Below are 19,298 nucleotides of genomic sequence, written 5' to 3'. Positions count from 1 at the left end.
CAAGTGCGGGAAGGCATCCCATGACTGACCGCACTGAGGGTAGACGGAGCATTTCTCGGGGCAGCCCACTCTCGGGTTGCGGGGCCCGTTTGGAGCCTCAGATGATCCTGGATGGCTCTGGGCCGAACGGACCCCATAGGTTAGTTGCTATATTTTGCGCACCGGTTCTATCGTGTGGTCGATGGCCTATTTTGGGACCGACTCCCAATTGACCGTTTTGGGCGGACTGGGTCGGTCACCCAATTGGGTCTAACCGACTACGACTGGTGGCTATAAAAGAGCAAGCCCGTGAAGCCCATTTCATCACTGGCTACAGCAACCCTGATTCCTTAGCATCCAGCCTCCGTCCTCTACTGTTTCCAGCATGCCATCGAAGCTTCTTTCACAGGAGCGCCATCGATTGTATCAGTTCTACGGTAATCAAATTTTTGATTCTCCATACTATTTGTTTTCTCTCTTGCGTACAAGATCTTGTTATCTGTTGAGCACAGACATTGTATTGTTTTCTTACAGTGACCTGTTCGGCTCCAAGCCATTTCGTGGCCCGCTGCTACTTCTTCGATCGATGTGTTGTTTGTTGGGTTGCTTCCTTCTCCTTCAAATTGTTGAAAATGTGGCCCTTACCCTGTTGCTTTCATATGTTGAATCAAGAGCTTTGGAATCTTTGGATTCAAGGTCCCTTATAACATATCTTCTGCTATGAACCTCAATTGTACTCCTATTGTGTAACCTCAATTCCTCCTCAATTATACTCCTGTAAACCTCGATTGTACTCCTATTGTGAGCTTCTGCTTACGAGTAGCTTGACCCGTCTACAACGGGTTTGGGGTCCATGTTTGTGATGCTCGAAGCTCGTGATGTGTGTAGTCCAACCCTTGCTATGGTGAAGCATGCCGTAGTAGAGGTAGTGGTGTACAAAGAGAAGATGAGTGGATGATGATTACACGGGAGTACCTACAACAAAAATGAAGGTTTAAGTTTGATGTGCATCTATATGTGTGTGTGTATAAATTAACACATCTTTCTTATTTCCATTTACATACATTTAAGACCGCACACCCCACAATTTGAGATTTAATTTTTTGGAAAGCTAAAATTTCAAGCTAGTTAAGTGACAAAATTCAAAGGTAAGGGATTTTTAGAATACCCGTTAAACACACGTCGTATCTAGGGTTTCTTAACAATGCACCCTCGAGGCAGCTACAATATGTAATTGAGGTCACCAATGCTCCCAAATGGCCATGGGATTACAACAAAACTCTATAAGCCTTATGGCAAGGTATTTGGCGATATTGGAGATTGCGGAATGAATATATCTGGAGGAGAAAAACGGATCACATTATCAATAATTGGTGTCTTTGAAAACCCAACAAAAAAATCATGAAAATTTGTGATGGAATCTAATTTCAAGTTTTGTTCTATTGCTGACCTGATGCATTGGAGCTTTCCTTTCATTAATCTGCAGTGTTTGGAATTGTGACGCCGACATGTTGATTGCATTATCACTTGGCATCCTATTGGCCTACTTCGACTGCCTGGGTTTCTTTGATGCACAATCTTCAAATGCTCTTCACTCAACTTATTGTGTTAATATGGTTTATGTGCAGTGCTGCTTCCCCAAAGGGATTAGACCTCACTGGCTCTATAACTCTTGCATTGTTGGCAACTACAAGAACGTACTCTTGGCCAAGGCAACTTTGCGAAGATTGCTATTATTATGAACTTGTGCCCCCAGAGAGCACGCACAGATTTTATGACAAATTGCACTCCTATTTTACAGAATGGGATCATAGGGATGTGATACATGTAAGGATCCTCACTTCTTTGATGTACGATTACATGTTTGATTCAATTTTAGGATGGATTTTGCATTCTTTAGATCTTCGCTTGCAAATATCTGGAGCATTAATTTAGCCTTTCTTTGTCAGTCTTTTCCTTCCAGACGAGCTTTTGGATTACTCAAGGTACTCAAGGTTATGCTGAAGATTCACGAGTTCTCATTTCCTAACTCCTAGCTGTAGGATCTAGAGATGTTGGGTGAAGAATACGGTGGGCAAGTGGAACTATCCAAGGCCCATTGTTGGAGATGTCAACTGTCCTCTCTAAGGTAGCCACACTTGTAGAGGATAGCATTGCGAACAAAGTGGAAAATTCTCTCTAAGGATTGCAACATGCCTGCAAATCTAAGCTTCAAACAGCAAGACAGCGATCGGATGATCCTCATCCGAGTGTTTTGACATTTCTACATGTTTAACATGTGCACTGTGCATCAAACAGAGATCAAACGTTAGCAACGGGTAGCAAGGCCCCATGAATATTGATATCTCTGTGCACATACGGGCAACTCATTAGCTGGCCACGGAGGAGAGCTTTACCAAATTGAATAAGGTGGGAGATAGGCATGCAAAGCAGATAGGTGGGAGGTGATCGAAGAAGCATGTCAAGGGAGAGTAGCAAGATCGAAGAAGCGTGTTGGTAACCATTCATCCATAGACCCCCAGTGCCTTATGCATGGCATAGACTTTGATCACTTTTGCCCCTCGATAGACACATGGCCATGCCCTTGATCGCCACATCAATCCTTAAAATAAGGAATAGAAGAAGCTCAATCTTGTAGCAAGTACATCCTCTCACTCCCTCTTCTATCCAATTAATGCCTCTTGCATCTTCTCCCCTCTCAAAATATTATGCTATGTGCTACAAACGGCTTTTGCTACAGATAGCTTCTTCAAAGAGGAATGCTCTTTCTTTCTTCAATTAATTATTCGCTCCTTATGGTGTTCCTTATAACTGTTTAGCAAAGTTTTCGACTATGTGGTTGATCATGTTCATCAATTGCTACAACATTTTCTAATATGCTTCGACCTACTACTACCATTCTATTTTCAAAGCACAGTAAAAATCGATCAAGGGGATGGGTGAAAGCTGAAAATTTTGCACTTGATATCTTCACAGCTCCGGCCATAAAGGAATTCTTCACCCCAACAACATCCAATTTATTTTCTATGTCTTCGTGAATTCTCCTATCCGTTGGCCTAGAAATTTGACAATGTCTTTTATGTGTAGCTGGCATAGCTGGAATGATTGTCGATTGCTTGTATTCATGAAGCATAGTTTGTTTGAAGCATGCTCATGTATTTGTGAAGCACTTTTATTATGCACCTGAGGATCAAGAAATTGCCGAGCAGGTGTTTTAGCATGCAAGTTTCTTGTACTTTCTCCTCGGTTCAAGTCTTGTTCAAGTATGCAAAGTGAAACCGTTATCTTATGGAGGGGTTTAAAACTCCCATGATCTAAATCTTGTATCGGATGTTGCTTTTGTATTTCTCTTGCAATGATGTCTGGATTTGATTGCCCTTTCAAATCACCGTTTTTGTTCAGACTTCAATAATCTATGGCATGGTCACTAAAATAATGCCCACAAACATCCATATTGTTAATGTGTTGCAATGGAGAATATCAAAAAGTGCACCAGGATCAAGTATTCTCATAGTAAGGGACTTTTCATTTGAATCTAAACGAGTTTTTTTTGTTTGGACTAGACATTTGGACTACTTCAATAATATATATTGTGGTCACTAAAATAATGCCTAGGAACCTCCAAGAGCACATTCAAATTGAACTACGGAAGGTAGGCAAACCATATTGTTTATGTTTTGCAATGGAGAATATCAAACCATGCACCAAGATTAAGTATTTTCATAGGAAGGCACTTCTCATTTGAATCTACATTTACAATAAGCATTTTGAATTTACAATAAGGAAAGTTAGTGGTGATCTAAGTTTGATTAACCACTGGTTATGAAAGTAAGAAATATGCTTGTCGAATTTCCACTCGCCTTATTAAGCAGGATGATTGGACCATTCTACAAACTTATTAGAGGTCAGTGTAGCCTTTGTTTTTCCACTAATAGGTGCCCTTCTAATTGTTGAATAAAGTGTTGAAGCTAACAAAATAATGTCTATCTTCCTAAAGTCACAAAGGACTTCATGAAAATACTAAAATCATCTCTTGCCAACATGTTGTAGGAAACCATGCATTTGCAAGATAGCAACATCATTTCTTCCCAAGAAGACTACAACGACTACATATCTCAGATGAGTATCAATGCACCATGGCATCATGTACACAAGGTTGTCCATCCCGACAAATCATATAGTTCCCATGCCTATTTAGTGGTCATCCCCCACCGATAATACCTTGTCCTTCACAATTAGTACCGTTTCAAAAATCCAAGAAATCGAGACTAAATGTAGCTCCCAGAATTACATAAATATCTCCAAGTTACAATCCAATAGTGAGGCCAACTCCTTCACTGATGCTGCAAACACCTCCTTCCCTACATGCACCTTACATGACCACTTTTTCTCAACCAAGTCAAGTTTTGATGGTGTAGGATGTATCTGGTGACACACATGTTGAGGCAGAAGTTCCAAGCAACTCTCAAGAGACTAAAGCACAACACGCATCTAATGAGGCAATTGTCAATGTGGATGTGCCAAAGCCGCCTAAGGCAAAGAGAGGTCAAAAATCAAAAACATGTGAGATAACAACAATTGATGTACAAGAAGACAATTCAACAACAAAGTAGGCGATTACTCAAGGGTCAATGTTTGCTTGGGTGTAGCCAATCACGGCAATATTTTTGGGGCCATTTTGGGGCTGCGACGCGATGCACTTCTTGGTGATATATTTGAATTTTGCGCAGGCCCGTGCTCTCGCCAAAAAATTTCTCGACGTCATGAAGGCGCACTGGCGTAATAATGAGACGCAATCTATTTGTTTAGAACACCGCATAGCTCGACATACGGCATCTTTGCATTGCTTCGCATAGCGCAATCTCTGGGCTAATCCACCTGACCACTTATCATCGCACAACCTTTTGCCATAGCTTTGCCACTTGTCACTGGGCACTGCACCCATGCAGATCATTAAAATTGAAGGCTGGTTTGGAGAGACCACCGTGCTCGTTCTTGGTGTAATAATTAGACACAATCTATCATTCTAAACACCGCTGCAGTGCAGCTAGCTTGGCCGCCTGTCATCATCATGCAACCTTTTGTCGCATCTTTTGCCCGCAGCCCATGCAAATCATAGGTTGGTTTGGAGAGACCACCGTGCTAGTTTTTGGCGTAATAATGAGATGTAATCTATCATTCTAAGCATCGCCTCAGTGCATTCAATCTGGCTTGATGACCTGTCATCGCCCAGAATTCAAGGTTGTCTTGGAGAGACCACCGCGTTGGTTCTTGGAGTTATAGCTCCGTTACCTATTTTTACGTATTACAAGAGGAGGTCTATGATAACCAGCGTGCTAGCAAATAGAAGGAGATCTATGATAACCATCACGCTGGTTCTTGGAGTTATATATTTTTGTGCCAAGGAAAATGTATTCTGTTGTGCAACCAAGCAAAATGCAATTGACGATATGGCCCTTAAGGGGTCCCCTTTAGGGCAAGGGCCATATCGACATGCCATTTCTGTCCAATGGCATCTTGGATATTGTATAATGCATGTCGATATGGCCCTTGCCCCTAGAGGGGACCCCTCAAGGACCATATCATCAATTGCATTTTCTAAAAGTTTAATTGTATTTTTCTAGATGTATCTCCATGCAACCACAACGGTGGGTCGTTGGAGTTATTTTAGAGCTATTTTGGTCATAAACCAAGGAAATTGTAGTCCTTCTTTCCTGGTATTTTAGTCCTCTTTGCAGTAAATATAAATGAGGACAAAAGTACAATTTATCGAGTGAAAATTGAGCAAAAGAGATTACAATGTACATCTACACCCAATAACAGGTTATATAAAAATTAACAACTTATACCGAGCAAAAATTGAAGAGAGGATCTTACATTTATAAAAATTCATCAATTTTTGAGAGCCTTAAAGGCCAAAAGATTACAGCTATTAGCGATTATAACCATTCAAATATAAAAGTTAACAACAGTGCATACTGAGAGTCTCAAATTGAACAAAAAGAGATTACATAAATGTAATAAAAACTCAGCAATTGCTGAGAACCTTACAGACCAAAACATTGCATCCGGTGAGCCAAAAGATCATTGAGAACCTTAGAGGCCAAAAGATTCCATCCAGCCATTACTGAGAGCCCTCATCTGAGCAAGAGGGAATTTGTACAACTTTGTTTTCCACCAGTCTAGCTTGCTACATTTAAAAATTTTAGGGAGCCAAACGAGGATACGATGGAGAGCCCGAAGATCATGCACATTGCCAGGACTCAGATTATGACCCCCTTAACAAGTCCAAAGTACTCTGCTCTGAAAATATTGAGGCCTTCATCGACATCTAGGGGGAACCCATACAGCACAACCATAAAGAGGCCCTTTGTGAGCATGTCATCTAAGGTGATGACATGAAGATGTGGGGGGAATCGACTATGGGAACAAAGGACCTCCATTAGTGCTAGCATTTCTACTCTAGTGAGTGCAACGCAACCACCTTATATGAGAAGGCAGATAACATTGGGATCACAGAGCATCGAGGTGGGGTGGTAGTACGCATGGAGGACATCGCCATGAGCACATCCACACAAAATAATGTTGCCACAAGGATTATGACAATGCCGATGAGGTACCTTAAGGACCCAAGTTGGCTACCGTTAAAGTAAATCCTGCCACTACAATCAAGGTCAAGTTCTAGGATTTTAATGGGACTACGAATTAAGTTTCCTCCATTCACTTGCATAGTTTTTTGCGAGTTTGCCATATTAATGGTGCTGTGATAGAAGAAATATACATGAACTATTTCCCATGCACCATTCACCAAGATGTCCCAAGGATGGTTCCACCACTTTCTAATCAGTTACTTCAAAGATTGGCACAACAAGTCTCTGAGGCTTTCTCAAAAGGTTCTAATAGGAAATTAATGAAGTAGATGTACGCACAAAGCTTATCGAGTTGAAGCAAAACAAACACAAGTCCATACAGGACTTTGTACTCATGATGTGAGCTTTGATTAATCAACTTAGCACACCTCTAGATGATAAGTTATTGCGAGCATGATTAATCAAGGGTTGCATTCAAATCGACCTCAGATCTCTAGAAATAGTTAATCCGACAAAAGCATATGAAGAATTACTAAACCGAGCTATTGCATTAGAGAAAAGTGCTTCGAGTAAGAAGAAGACCAAAATCAAAATGAGGTGGATGATGATGAGGTCAATTTGACCAAGGTTAACAAACTTAAGTTGACATCGAATACAACTTTGACAAAAATGGGATTTAGAGTTATCCCAACAACTTTGCTGAGGATGTCATTGGTAAAAGGGAGATAGATTGAGCCCTAGCTCTTGGCTTGGTTCTAAACATCTCGTTCCAGAACCAACACAAGAATTGCATTTAGGGTCAAAAAAAGAGCCCAAAATAGTAGTCATAATTGCACATGTGGTTGATGATTACCTCTAAGCAATTAAGGACTTATTCATGCAATATCAGGATGTTTTTTCTTAGAGCTACATAGATTTGAAAGGGGTTCCTCTAGAAATCTGCTAGTGTAGAATTCCATTCGTGCCATATGCTAAACCTATCAAGTAGTAGCAATATAGAATGAACCCCAACTATGCCAAAAAAGTTACCATCGATCAGCTAGATAAGCTCGTATAGGCTGGGTTCATTATTTGATTGAGAAAAGTGATTGGTTATTCTCTATTATGGTAGTGCCCAAGAAAAATGGAAAACTCAGAGTGTGTACATTACAAGAAGCTAAATGCTCAGATAGTGCTAGATCCTTTCCTATTCCATATAGCTAATCAAGTTGTAGGACATGAGACATACTCATTTATAGATGGCTACAGTGGCTATAAGCAATCTCTATCACCCGAGGATCACACTAAAACTGCTTTCCTTTTTGAATGGGATGTTTATGCCACCCAAGTCATGCCTTTTGGACTCAAGAATGCACCATCTACTTTTCAAAGATTTTTGGTTGAAGCATTAAGAGAATATTTGGCCGAGTTTAGTGCCATTCATTTAGAGGACTTTAGTGTTTACTCAGCTGCCTCTGTTCATTTGAGTTATTTGGGCAAAGTCTTTGATAGATGTAAAAAAGTTGCTATCTCACTGAGTCCTACAAAGAGTTTGTTATGTGCCCGAGTTGGTCTTCTTCTTGGTCTTTGGTAGATGTAGAAAAGTTGGTATCTCATTGAATCCTACAAAGAGTGTTTTATGTGTGCGAGTTGGTGTTCTTATTGGCCATGTATTTTCAAGGATGGAATAAAGACTGAACCAAGAAAAATTCAAGCCATTGAACGGATGCCTGAGCCTTCAACTTTGACTCAATTGAGTTCTTTTGTTGGCTTTATTAGTTTCTATAGAAGACTTATTTGGGATTTGGCTAAAAGAGTTGCTCCATTGTATGAACTTATAAAGAAGGATGTGAAGTTTCAATGGTGGAAACCTGAGTTGTCTTATGCTTTTCATACACTCAAGAAACATGCCTCTGAAACTCCCATTTTAAGATAGCCAAAATGGGAGGTCATTATCTGGATATGCCATTGGAATTATTTTAGCACAACCTGATGGGAAACTAGATTACCTATTTTACTATGCAATAGGCTAATGACATAGCCTGAATGCAATTATAGTACCACCGAGCAGGAAGCCCTTGGTATGATATATAGTGTATGGAAATTTAGACATTATTTATTGGAAAATCAGTTCATTTTTTATGCAAATCATCAAGCTTTGTTATATCTCATAACACAAACCTGGGAAGTCACATGTAGGAGCTGATTGTTTATCTTAGCTACCATCTCAAGCACATGAGACTGGTGTAAATATCAACTTACTAGATGCTGACCTCTTTTGAGTTGATTTTGCTAAAATCGGCTATGATGATCTACTCCATTATTTATCTTACGAAGCATTTTTGTCCAAGGAGAAACGCATGCAACTCATTGTTAAAGCTTGAAAATACAGCTTAATAGGTGGAATATTGTATTTCCAAGATGCTAATGGTGTCCTATGTAGATGGCATTACCACACAAGAGAGCTATAGTACTTGTTGAATCCCATAAAGGGCTTGCTAAGGATCACTTTGAAGGGGACCTTACTATGCAAAAGTATTGTAAGTTGGATCACAGTAGAGTGCATTGTTCAAGGATGCCCATGCCTATACTATGATGCTTGCTAGTGCATGGGGCGAATGTTACCCCCTGATCCCATGCCATTACAACCAAGCGAGCCTTGGAAATCTTTCCAACGATGGGGCCTCGACTTTATTGGTCCATTTAAAACGACCAAAAATCAAATTAAATATGTTATTATTATGACCAGTCTGCTACTAAATGAGCTGAAGCCAAAGCTATCAGGGATAACTCGACCCGGACTACAACAAAGTTTTTGCTTTGTTATTTGGAGATATGGGTGCCCCATAGAATTTCACCATGTTCAAGGTACTCATAGAATTTGCCAGTCTTTGAATGCCCGGATAGAGACTAGGCTAACCTTCTGCTCAGGAACTTTAAGCATGTCAGACCTCTTAGAGCCCCAAGATGGAAGGACTACCCTGTTTTGGTAGCTATTGGAAACCCAGAGCCTTGCTCTACCAAAGGGAGCCAACTGTGGAAGTCCCTATGGGGAGCCTTTGAACATATTAAATGTTTCATCACACTCACGGGGAAAGGAAGCTACATGACTCTGGACTCCATATGTGTTTCTACCTTTTTTCCAAGGCAGCAGCTGAGTGATAATGATTTTTTAAGAGCCTGGTTCTTGGAAAAGAAGGGAGTCTCTAGCTGGGGTGATCTTTGGGACAGGAACAACTTTAGATGGAAAACTTGGCTTGAGATAAAAAGAGAGTTCAGGCTACAAAATGCAGATCAAGACAGTTTTGATCGTACACCAAGTTTCTACTACTTGTCTACTATAAAGACTCTCAAATTGGTTCTCACCAAAATTTTCAATTCCAACCATATATATTGGGACACAAAATTGTATGCTGCACTATGGGCTTATAGAAGAGTTTTTAAGGTCACCCCCATTCTTACTCCTTTTTGGATGGTATTTGGGTTAGAAATTGTCGTGCCTAAGTGCAACAATGAGTTTGGTCATAGTAAACAATATACAGAGGCCTGATGGGGTGTCACATCGTAGTGAGCCTCTTAAACTCACCATTAGTAGAACTAATCATGAGAACTATAGTAAGTGGGTTTCGACCAATATAGTAAGTGGGTTTTGACTGAGGTGTCACATGGGACAATGGAAGTGGAAGTTTATCATCTTCAACGGGCTATTGCTCAATGCAACAACTCACACTATCCTCACCCACTGCTACCGATCTCTAGCAGCCACGTATATAATCATTTCCACAACCTCAGCTATCCTTATATCACATTTTCTTCATCCTTAAGATCCTCATTGAACCTATGGCTTTTAGGAGATAAAAACCTGAAAAAAGGCAAAAAGCAACTTTGTAACTCCAAGGACCGCATCCTTGGAGTAACAGTAAAGAATGCCCCCTGATGACAGTAAAGATATTGAAGCGTAACAAGATTTTGGACATGGCGAATCTGCCATGGTTCGACACGTGCATCTTTGAAGTGGTGAAGTAGCTACTCAAAACATATGAGGCCGATACACACATTAATAACATCCAAGGTTGATGAGTTCATCTGGAGAACTGGCTATATGCCGAAGTTTTCAAGTTGGAACCATTGCCAGTCAGACACTCCAAGTGGGATGAATAGGCAAACACAACCCACTATGACTAGCAGTTTGAAGAGGGTTCTTCCACCAGTCATAGGGTTCTTCCACCAGTCACAGGGATACCTCAATCCAGCAACCCTTCTTTCGGTTCTTAACTAAGTATATCGGTTTGAAGAAGAGCCAGATGTACGCAAGTTTGTGGCTAAGGCCCTTACAGGTTATGAACACAAAGTACAAATTGAATGGCTTGACATTTTCATTGCGACCTTTGATAAGCAAGTTAGGAGCATCTATGTGGCATGCCAAGCTCATTGTAAGCTTGCCTCACTTGAGCATGATCCAACATCAGCTAGAGTCAGGGGTTGTGGGTTGGCTAGGAACTTTTCATCTTGAAGGGCCCACTGCAAGGCTATTATTGACCAACATCTCAAGTGGATCAGGAGAGCTATTAGCCAGGATAGAAGGAGAAGCTACCTCAGAAGGAACGGGTGGCTCGTGTGTGGCAACAGAAGCAGGTTCAACATTAAAAGACCGTGAGGTAACTATAGTGGAGTCTCACTTAGGACCTTCACAAAAGACCCTAAGGTAGCTATAACGGAGTCTCAATTAAGACCTCCACAAAAGAACTATAGTGGAGCCTCAATTGGGACCTCCACACCCTCCCCTTCCAAGTTCTTTCCGTAGAACTCACTCCACCATAGCTCGCCTTCATAGGTTGACCCTGACCCCTTCAGGCTAAACCTGAAGATGCCACATCTCCTCCTTCCACCAATATAGTGACCTCTTTACTAAACACCTGCTCGGTGCAAGCCCCCCTACTCCACCAACTTCCCCCAACAATCTTGAGCCTCGATCTTCTCCACCTTTCACCAACTTCCCCCAACAATCTTGAGCCTCGCTCTTCTCCACCTTGCACCCAAGCCTCGCTAGCTCGACAAGAGACTGCACTAGGTGACAGAGAGCCACATCTGGCACTGATATGATCAATGAGACAACCACCAACACTGTTGGTGAGAAAGGGGAGGATAGGAGATAAAGAATACCCAAGTGAATTAGCCAAGGAGAACACAAGAAAACAATTTATTCCAAAAATTAATGTAGGTGACATAGAAGGCCACAACAAATGGGAAGCACAAGACAAGGAGGAGGTCCCACCAATAGCTCTCAAAGCAGCTCGGTCTAGACAAAGCAACCAAGTATTAAGCCCAATAATGAAGCAAAAAATTCTATAAGGTCTCAAGGTCCAAGAAACTCAAAGGAAGCTGACAGAGTTGAGAAGGACCATGGCTGAAGTAGAGAAGGTGGCCCAAACTACTGTTGTCACCTCATAGACTTAAGTCTAGGTACAGGCATTGTGCCCTTAATCAAGGTTGAATCTGTGGTGGCTTGATTAGAACATAAAGTCTCTAATCCCATAGATGAGACCACAGGCTCTAGTGAGCTTCAGGCCCCAAGTCAAGATAGGCAACCACAAGATGGAGTTGCCTAAGAAATCCGAGCTATGGGTGGCAAAGGACAAGCCAAGGAAGGAAAGCTCCAAGAGGAGGAGGATGATCAACAACACTGGACTCAAAAATTTGACATCCCCTCTCCACAACCTGCCAGGCAAGTACTTCGCTTGACCAATCCTTGATATGTAGTACCAAGAGAGGGTATAAACCCCTTCTTTTACTCTGAAGAGCTTTCTAGCTTAAAGGCAATTGTTAGAGCAGCTCATAGAGATAGTCATGGAGGCAATTCATACTTGCATCACATTGCCAACACATGGATACCTCCATAGGCTTTGTTCTATGAGCACCAGGAACATGCACGGTATTATGTAAGGGAGATAAAGGAGCTAGTATGATGAGATTGTTGAGCGTCTAACAATAGGGAAAAGAAAATAGATAGCAAGCTTGCCCAGCTACAATAGAGCATGAAAGCTCTAGCTCATCGACCATGGCCTTTTATTACACCAATATTATGAGGTCATGAGTTCTCTTAGAGAATCCAAGAATCTGATGGCAATTCAAACACTTCCAAACATTGAAGAATTCTCACATGCAATATAGAAACAACACATAAAATGATGATTCTTTGAATGAGAGCAACAATGAATGTATCTCGTACTCCTTTGACAAACAAAATGTATATAGATCTTCTTATTGAGCTCGACTCTCTACAAAGACAATGGAAATAACTATCAGCCTCAACCCGACCAGGTTTGTTGGTAGTACAAACTGTGTATAAGAGCCTAAGATACAACTATACGCAGCTCCAACACCTACATGCACTCAACCTCGACAAAAAGAAAGAGTTCTTCATAATACTCGCTTATATTGCTGCCTCCACAATCATCACCATGGTCCTGTGAGCTACCAGCAAGGGTTGTCACTCTTGGAGAAGTGTCTAGACCTTAACACAAACAGCCAGTATCACATGCAAACCTCCACGTATCCTCATATGGACAGATCCACTATCAAATCACTTCAACTTGGCCAATGAGCTTCATTCTCCTTGCATGGACCAATAAAAGGCTTTACGAGGAGACCATAGAACAACACGTCTTTAGCAAGATCTTCTCCCCCATGAGGATGTACACCATGGTTACAACAATCCCCCCTACAGCCAAATGTGGAAGAGACTGATCAACATGAAGTACTACATCTTCTACTGAACTAACCATCTAATAAAAAATTACTCATTAAGAGTTACAATCAAAGAATCGAACAAAATCCCTTGAATTATAGGCTACAGTAGGATCTACTCTCACTAAGAGCCAAGATCAACTAACAACTACGTGTTTATGAAAAACCAACACAACTCCGAATTCTGTTCATGATTAAAAAGCCCAATCCTGATCATGAAAATCTGTCTCCACCAAACCCGCAACCTCCTCTTTAGATGTAGACCCTTCAGTTGTGTATGCCTTCTCTTTAGAATTGCCTTTCAATAGATCATCTTTTTGCTTTTTGTCATAATGTTTTTCAATGTGGCCTTCTCGTCCACAGTAATGGCAAACTCGTGAATCCTTCTTTGACATCTTCTTCTTGTCCTTGATTGTGTATGTTGTATCGTCGTAAGAGTGTAGTAAATCGTCACGTTTTTCTTCACTTAACTACAATACTATTGTTAGATATTAATGCTCCACTCTCGTGTAACTACGCGAGAACCAGCTAACTCTACTTGTAAGCCCCCATATGAGGAGAAGGTATTTGAGTAGCTCGATTATCCGGTAGGTCCATGTGTGGTCTGATGGCTAGACGCAGCTTCAGATAGAGTTGGCACACCGCCAACTAGGCTACATGCAAGTGCGGGAAGGCATCCCTTGACTGACTGCACTGAGGGTAGACGGAGCATTTCTCGGCGCAGCCCACTCTCGGGTTGCGAGGCCCATTTGGAGCCTCAGATGATCTCGAATTGGGCTGAATGGTGACCATAGGTCAGTTGCTTTGTTTTGCACACCGGTTCTATCGTATGGTCGGTGGCCTATTTCGGGACCGACCCCAAGTTGACCGTTTTGGGCAGACTGGGTCAGTCACCCAATTGAGCCTAATCAACTATGACTGGTGGCTATATAAGAGCAAGCCCGTGAAGCCCATTTCATCACTAGCTACAGCAACCTTGATTCCTTAGCATCCAGCCTCTGTCCTCTATTGTTTCTAGCTTACCATCGAAGCTTCTTTCACAGGAGTGTACGGCTAGGAGGTAGCGCCATCTATTGTATCAGTTCTACAGTAATCAAATTTTTGATTCTCCATACTATCTTGTTTTCTCTCTTGCGTACGAGATCCTGTTATCTATTGAGCACAGATGTTGTATTATTTTCTTACATGGTATCAGAGCTTGGACTCTAGTAAGCAAATTTGGTAGTGTGTTTTCTATTTGCGAGTAGATTGTGAGAGATGGCCTAGCCCGCAAGACTGCGAATCCCACCGTTCGGTGAAAGCGAAAAGTTGGATGGCTCTAACTATCCACTCTAGAAGTTCAAGATGAAGACCATCCTAAGTGCATACGAGCTTTGGGACACTACTACTAGGGCGGACGCGAGGCCAGTTGCGAGACTAGATCCAGCCAATGCAGGACAACAGATAGTACCAACTGCGGATGAGATTCTCGCGTGGACAAGAAGAAATGCAGATGCGCTGTGTTCTATTGTCTGCAATGTTAGTGATTCTGTCATGGCGTTAATTCAACATGTCACCACAGTGGAGGAGGCATGTATGATCTTGAAAAATCAGTACGAGACCACAAATCAAATGCGGATTCAAAATCTGGAGACAACTCACGAACGAGACGTTGCCTGAGTCTAAAGCGACAGAGAAGTTCATCACCAGGGTAAAGAATCTGCACGATCAGATGACTGCGATTGGCATCACCATCACCAGCGAGAATCTAGCGCGAAGGTGCATACAGATTCTCCCACCAAAGTACGACGGTCTTGTTACGACGCTGAATACGTAAAATAGAAATCCACCCCTCAACTTTGAGGATTTCAGCGCGATGCTTCTGGAGGAGGAGATGCATCAAAAGATGAGGACTGGAGAAGATTCGGCTTTCTAGACCGAATCAAAGAAAGGTAAGGGTAAGGACTCTGGTAACCCATCTTCTTCTTATGATAAAAAGAGAAAGAAGAAGATCAAGTGCTTTTATTGCAACAAGGTAGGGCACAAGCAGAATGAGTGCCGAAAGAAGATTGCAGATGAGAACGGAGTAAAGAAAGAGTCCAGCAACAGCGGGTAGGCGATATCAGTAGAGCTGTTCATCGCAATTGAGGAGATTTGCACAGAGGCAGTTCATGTACCTGTGGATGAACCGTGGATCATTGACAGTGGTGCATCGCGCCACATGACCAGTCGGAAGGATTGGTATACCTCTCTACAACCGGTAGGGAATGACATCCTGGTAGCAGTCAGCAATGATGCAAAATGTCCAGCAAAAGAAAAAGGTACGATTTCTCTCAAGTCAGATGGAGTTGTAAAATAGTTGTCTTATGTTCTTTATGTGCCAGATATCAAGAGGAACTTGTTGTCTGTTTCCGTGATCATGGATCGGGACCTCAAAGTTCAATTCGATAAGAATGGTGCACAGATTCTAGATCTTCAAGGGAAGGTCATTGGTAAAGGTACAACTCTCAGCTTTCAGTGCTCAAGCGGATCTGAAGAACACTAAGCTATGGCATGAGAGGTTTGGTGATCTAAACCTTAGTTCTTTGAAGGAAATGCATAAAACTGGAATCATTGCAAACCTACCAAAAATTTCAGATCTGCCCAATGTATGTGAAGCTTGCATGATGAGCAAGCAGCATGGGCAGCCCTTTCCTAAAGAGGCCAGCAGGGCAAAGGCTCCTCTAGAGCTCATTCACACGGACCTCTACGGAAAGATGGAGATGGAAGCTTTGGGTGGTTCCTACTACTTCATGATGCTGATCGACGACTACAGTAGAAGGATATGGATATACTTCCTGAAGACTAAAGACGAGGCTTTTAGTAGGTTAAAGGAATGGCATGTAATGGTTTGCTAAAGACTTTCTGGGCTGAAGCATGTAACACGGTAGTTTACATCCTGAATCGTAGCTACACGAAGGCTGTGAACGGGATGACTCCACTGCAAGCCTTTTCTGGTAAGAAACCTTTAGCTGCACATTTCAAAGTTTTTGGGTGTGACTGTTTTGTGCATGTCCCTGATGCTACCAGGACCAAATGGGAACCGAAGAGCAAAAGTGCATTTTCTTGGGCTACAGTGAAGAGGCGAAGGGTTACCGTCTCTATAACCCTGTTGCCAAGAAGGTAATTGTAAGTCACGATGTGGTCTTCTTAGAACAGCCGCATCAATTGGAGAAGGATGTTTCCTTTCCAGACAACCAGGACCAGGATATCCATCCAGTACCGCCACTAGTAGCAGACCGAACTCCCCCAACGGTGCTTGGGAGGATTCAAGACAAAGAAGATGAAGAAGAGCCTATAGAACCACAATGGCAACAGCCATTCCCAAAGTGGATAAAGCAGCTTTGGGATGGCAGAGAACCTCCAGCCATTGAGGAGGAACCATCCGAACATCGCCGGTCCAAGAGATTAGAGGAGCAAAGAAGGGCGTAGGAACACTTGGTCAACTATGCTTTGATGACAGAAGTGATCCATGCTGATGAACCCAAGTGTCTTGAAGGGCGATGACAGGTGGATGGAGGCTATGCAATCGGAGTATGGCTCCATAATGAAGAACAACACTTGGGACCTTGTGGATCGACCACCAAAACGCAAGGTAATCAGAACCAAGTGGTATACAAGACCAAGTACAAGTCCGACGGCACGTTGGATAAGTACAAGGCTCGGCTCATGGCAAAACGATTTGCACAAGTACATGGTTTTGATTATCAAGATACTTTTGCTCCCACAGCTCAAGTAACCACAATTCGCAGTGTTTTAGCTTTAGCTGCCCAGGGAAGTTAGCCCGTGTTTCAAATGGATGTGAAATCTGCCTTTCTGAATGGAGATCTCAAGGAGGAGGTATACGTGGAACAACCGCCAAGTTTTGAGATCCCCGGTTTAGAAGGTAAAGTCCGCAAACTGAAGAAGGCACTTTATGGGCTGAAACAGGTCCCACGAGCATGGTACCAGTGAATTGATGCGCTTCTTGCGAGGCAATGTGGTTGAGGAGGATTTTGGGGGACATGGGTGTAGTGTAGAACAAGCCTACGCAATTATCATGTGACAATTAGAGTTGCATGGCGATTGCAAAGAACCCGATGTTCCACGCTTGCACAAAACACATTGAGATTCAATATCACTTTGTATGTGAGCTCATCATGGATGGAGAGGTCGACTTGGTGTACTGTCCGACTATAGAGAATGCTGCAGACATCTTCACGAAGGCTCTTGGAAGAGACTTGCTGGAGAGGCATCTTCATCGACTTGGCACTGGGCCAAAAAAGTAAGTTCACTTGCGGGTGGACATTGAGGGGGGGGTGTTAGATATCAATGCTCCACTCTCATGTAACTACGTAGGAACCAACTAACTCTACTTGTAAGCCCCCCATATGAGGAGAAGGCATTTGAGTAGCTCGGTTATCCGGTAGGTCCTGGTTTGGACACCAGATGGGGGCCACGTGTGGCCTGATGGCTGGACGGCTTCAGATAGAGTTGGCACACCGCCAACTAGGCTACATGCAAGTGCGAGAAGGCATCCCTTGACTGACTGCACTCAGGGTAGATGAAGCATTTCTCGGGGCAGCCCACTCTCAGGTTGCGGGGCCCGTTTAGAGCCTCAGATGATCCCGGATGGCTCTGGGCCGAATGGCAACCAGAGGTTTGTTGCTTTGTTTTGCACACCGGTTCTATCGTATGGTGAGTGGCCTATTTTGGGACCGACCCCAAGTCGACCGTTTTGGGCAGACTAGGTCGGTCACCCAATTGAGCCTAACTGACTACGACTTGTGGCTATATAAGAGCAAGCTGGTGAAGCCCATTTATCACTGGCTATAGCAACCCTGATTCCTTAGCATCCAGCCTCTGTCCTCTACTGTTTCTAGCTTGCCGTCGAAGCTTCTTTCACAGGAGTGCACGGCTGGGAGGCAGCGCCATCTATTGTATCAATTCTATAGAAATCAAATTTTTTATTCTCCATACTATCTTGTTTTCTATCTTGCGTACGAGATCCTATTATCTATTGAGCACAAACGTTGTATTATTTTCTTACAACTACATAGTCCAGATAGTCTGCATCATCATCAAGCCAGAGTATTTGTCTAGTTTCTCCATATCTCGATGGTAGTGCCTTCAAGAGGATAGCCTTCTTGTCTTCTACCTCTACACGAGAGCCAAGGTTCTAGGAGGAGTGACCCCTCTCGTCCCTCCTATGTTATTGCAAAAGAATGGTTCAAGTGGCCTGCCACTCAATTTGGTTCAGCAGGCCTTTGTGGATGAAGATTTTGATCCCTTATGAGAACTTTCGACTTATGAATGGGCAGCTAGTGCTTTTGACCACAGTTTTGGTTTGGTAATCCAAAAATACAAGGATTTTGTGATGCAAAGAGGGGTCATAGCCCGACTATGTCACAATTGCCTTATTATTTTGTCCAGCTTCTATAACTGGTGGAGCAACTGCTTGAGAACACTATCCAGGTAATAAAGCATTGAGTGGAGGGGAGTAGTGAGGGAGGGCTACCACCAAAGGAGAGAAAGGGAATGAGAAGATGGACTTGTTAGAAATGGACCAACAGAGGGTATGCACAGCAGAAGATGATAGAATAGCCATGGAGCTCACACAGTGTGTGTGTGGGATTATGGAATAACAAACGTCTTAAACTTATGTGCAATAGATAGAGTGCAGACTCATCAATAGACAATGAACCAAATAGATATAGAAGACACCAAAATAATATATTTCTGTCCAAAGCTATGGACACAATACAAAAGAGATAGATCCAGAGTCCCACCAATGGTAGGGTCCTTTGATCTTACCAAAAGGTACTTCTCCTATTTGCCAGCTATCTCTAGACTCGAGCCCACATGCTCCACCTCCAGCATAAGTAGACTTTCCATCTAGATCCCTTTCACCTTGCTGTCTTTGCACTAGCCTAGGTGGACAGCACTCTAAGCTAGGTCTACAACTCTATAGCCTACTTGTCTCCGTCTGGATAGAGGCCCACAAGT

This window comes from Dipteris shenzhenensis, chromosome 1 (assembly GCF_047967505.1).
Source record: "Dipteris shenzhenensis isolate YYH24624 ecotype China chromosome 1, Dip_SZ_1.0, whole genome shotgun sequence".
Lineage (NCBI taxonomy): Eukaryota > Viridiplantae > Streptophyta > Polypodiopsida > Gleicheniales > Dipteridaceae > Dipteris > Dipteris shenzhenensis.
Note: the sequence above shows the minus strand (reverse complement) of the source record.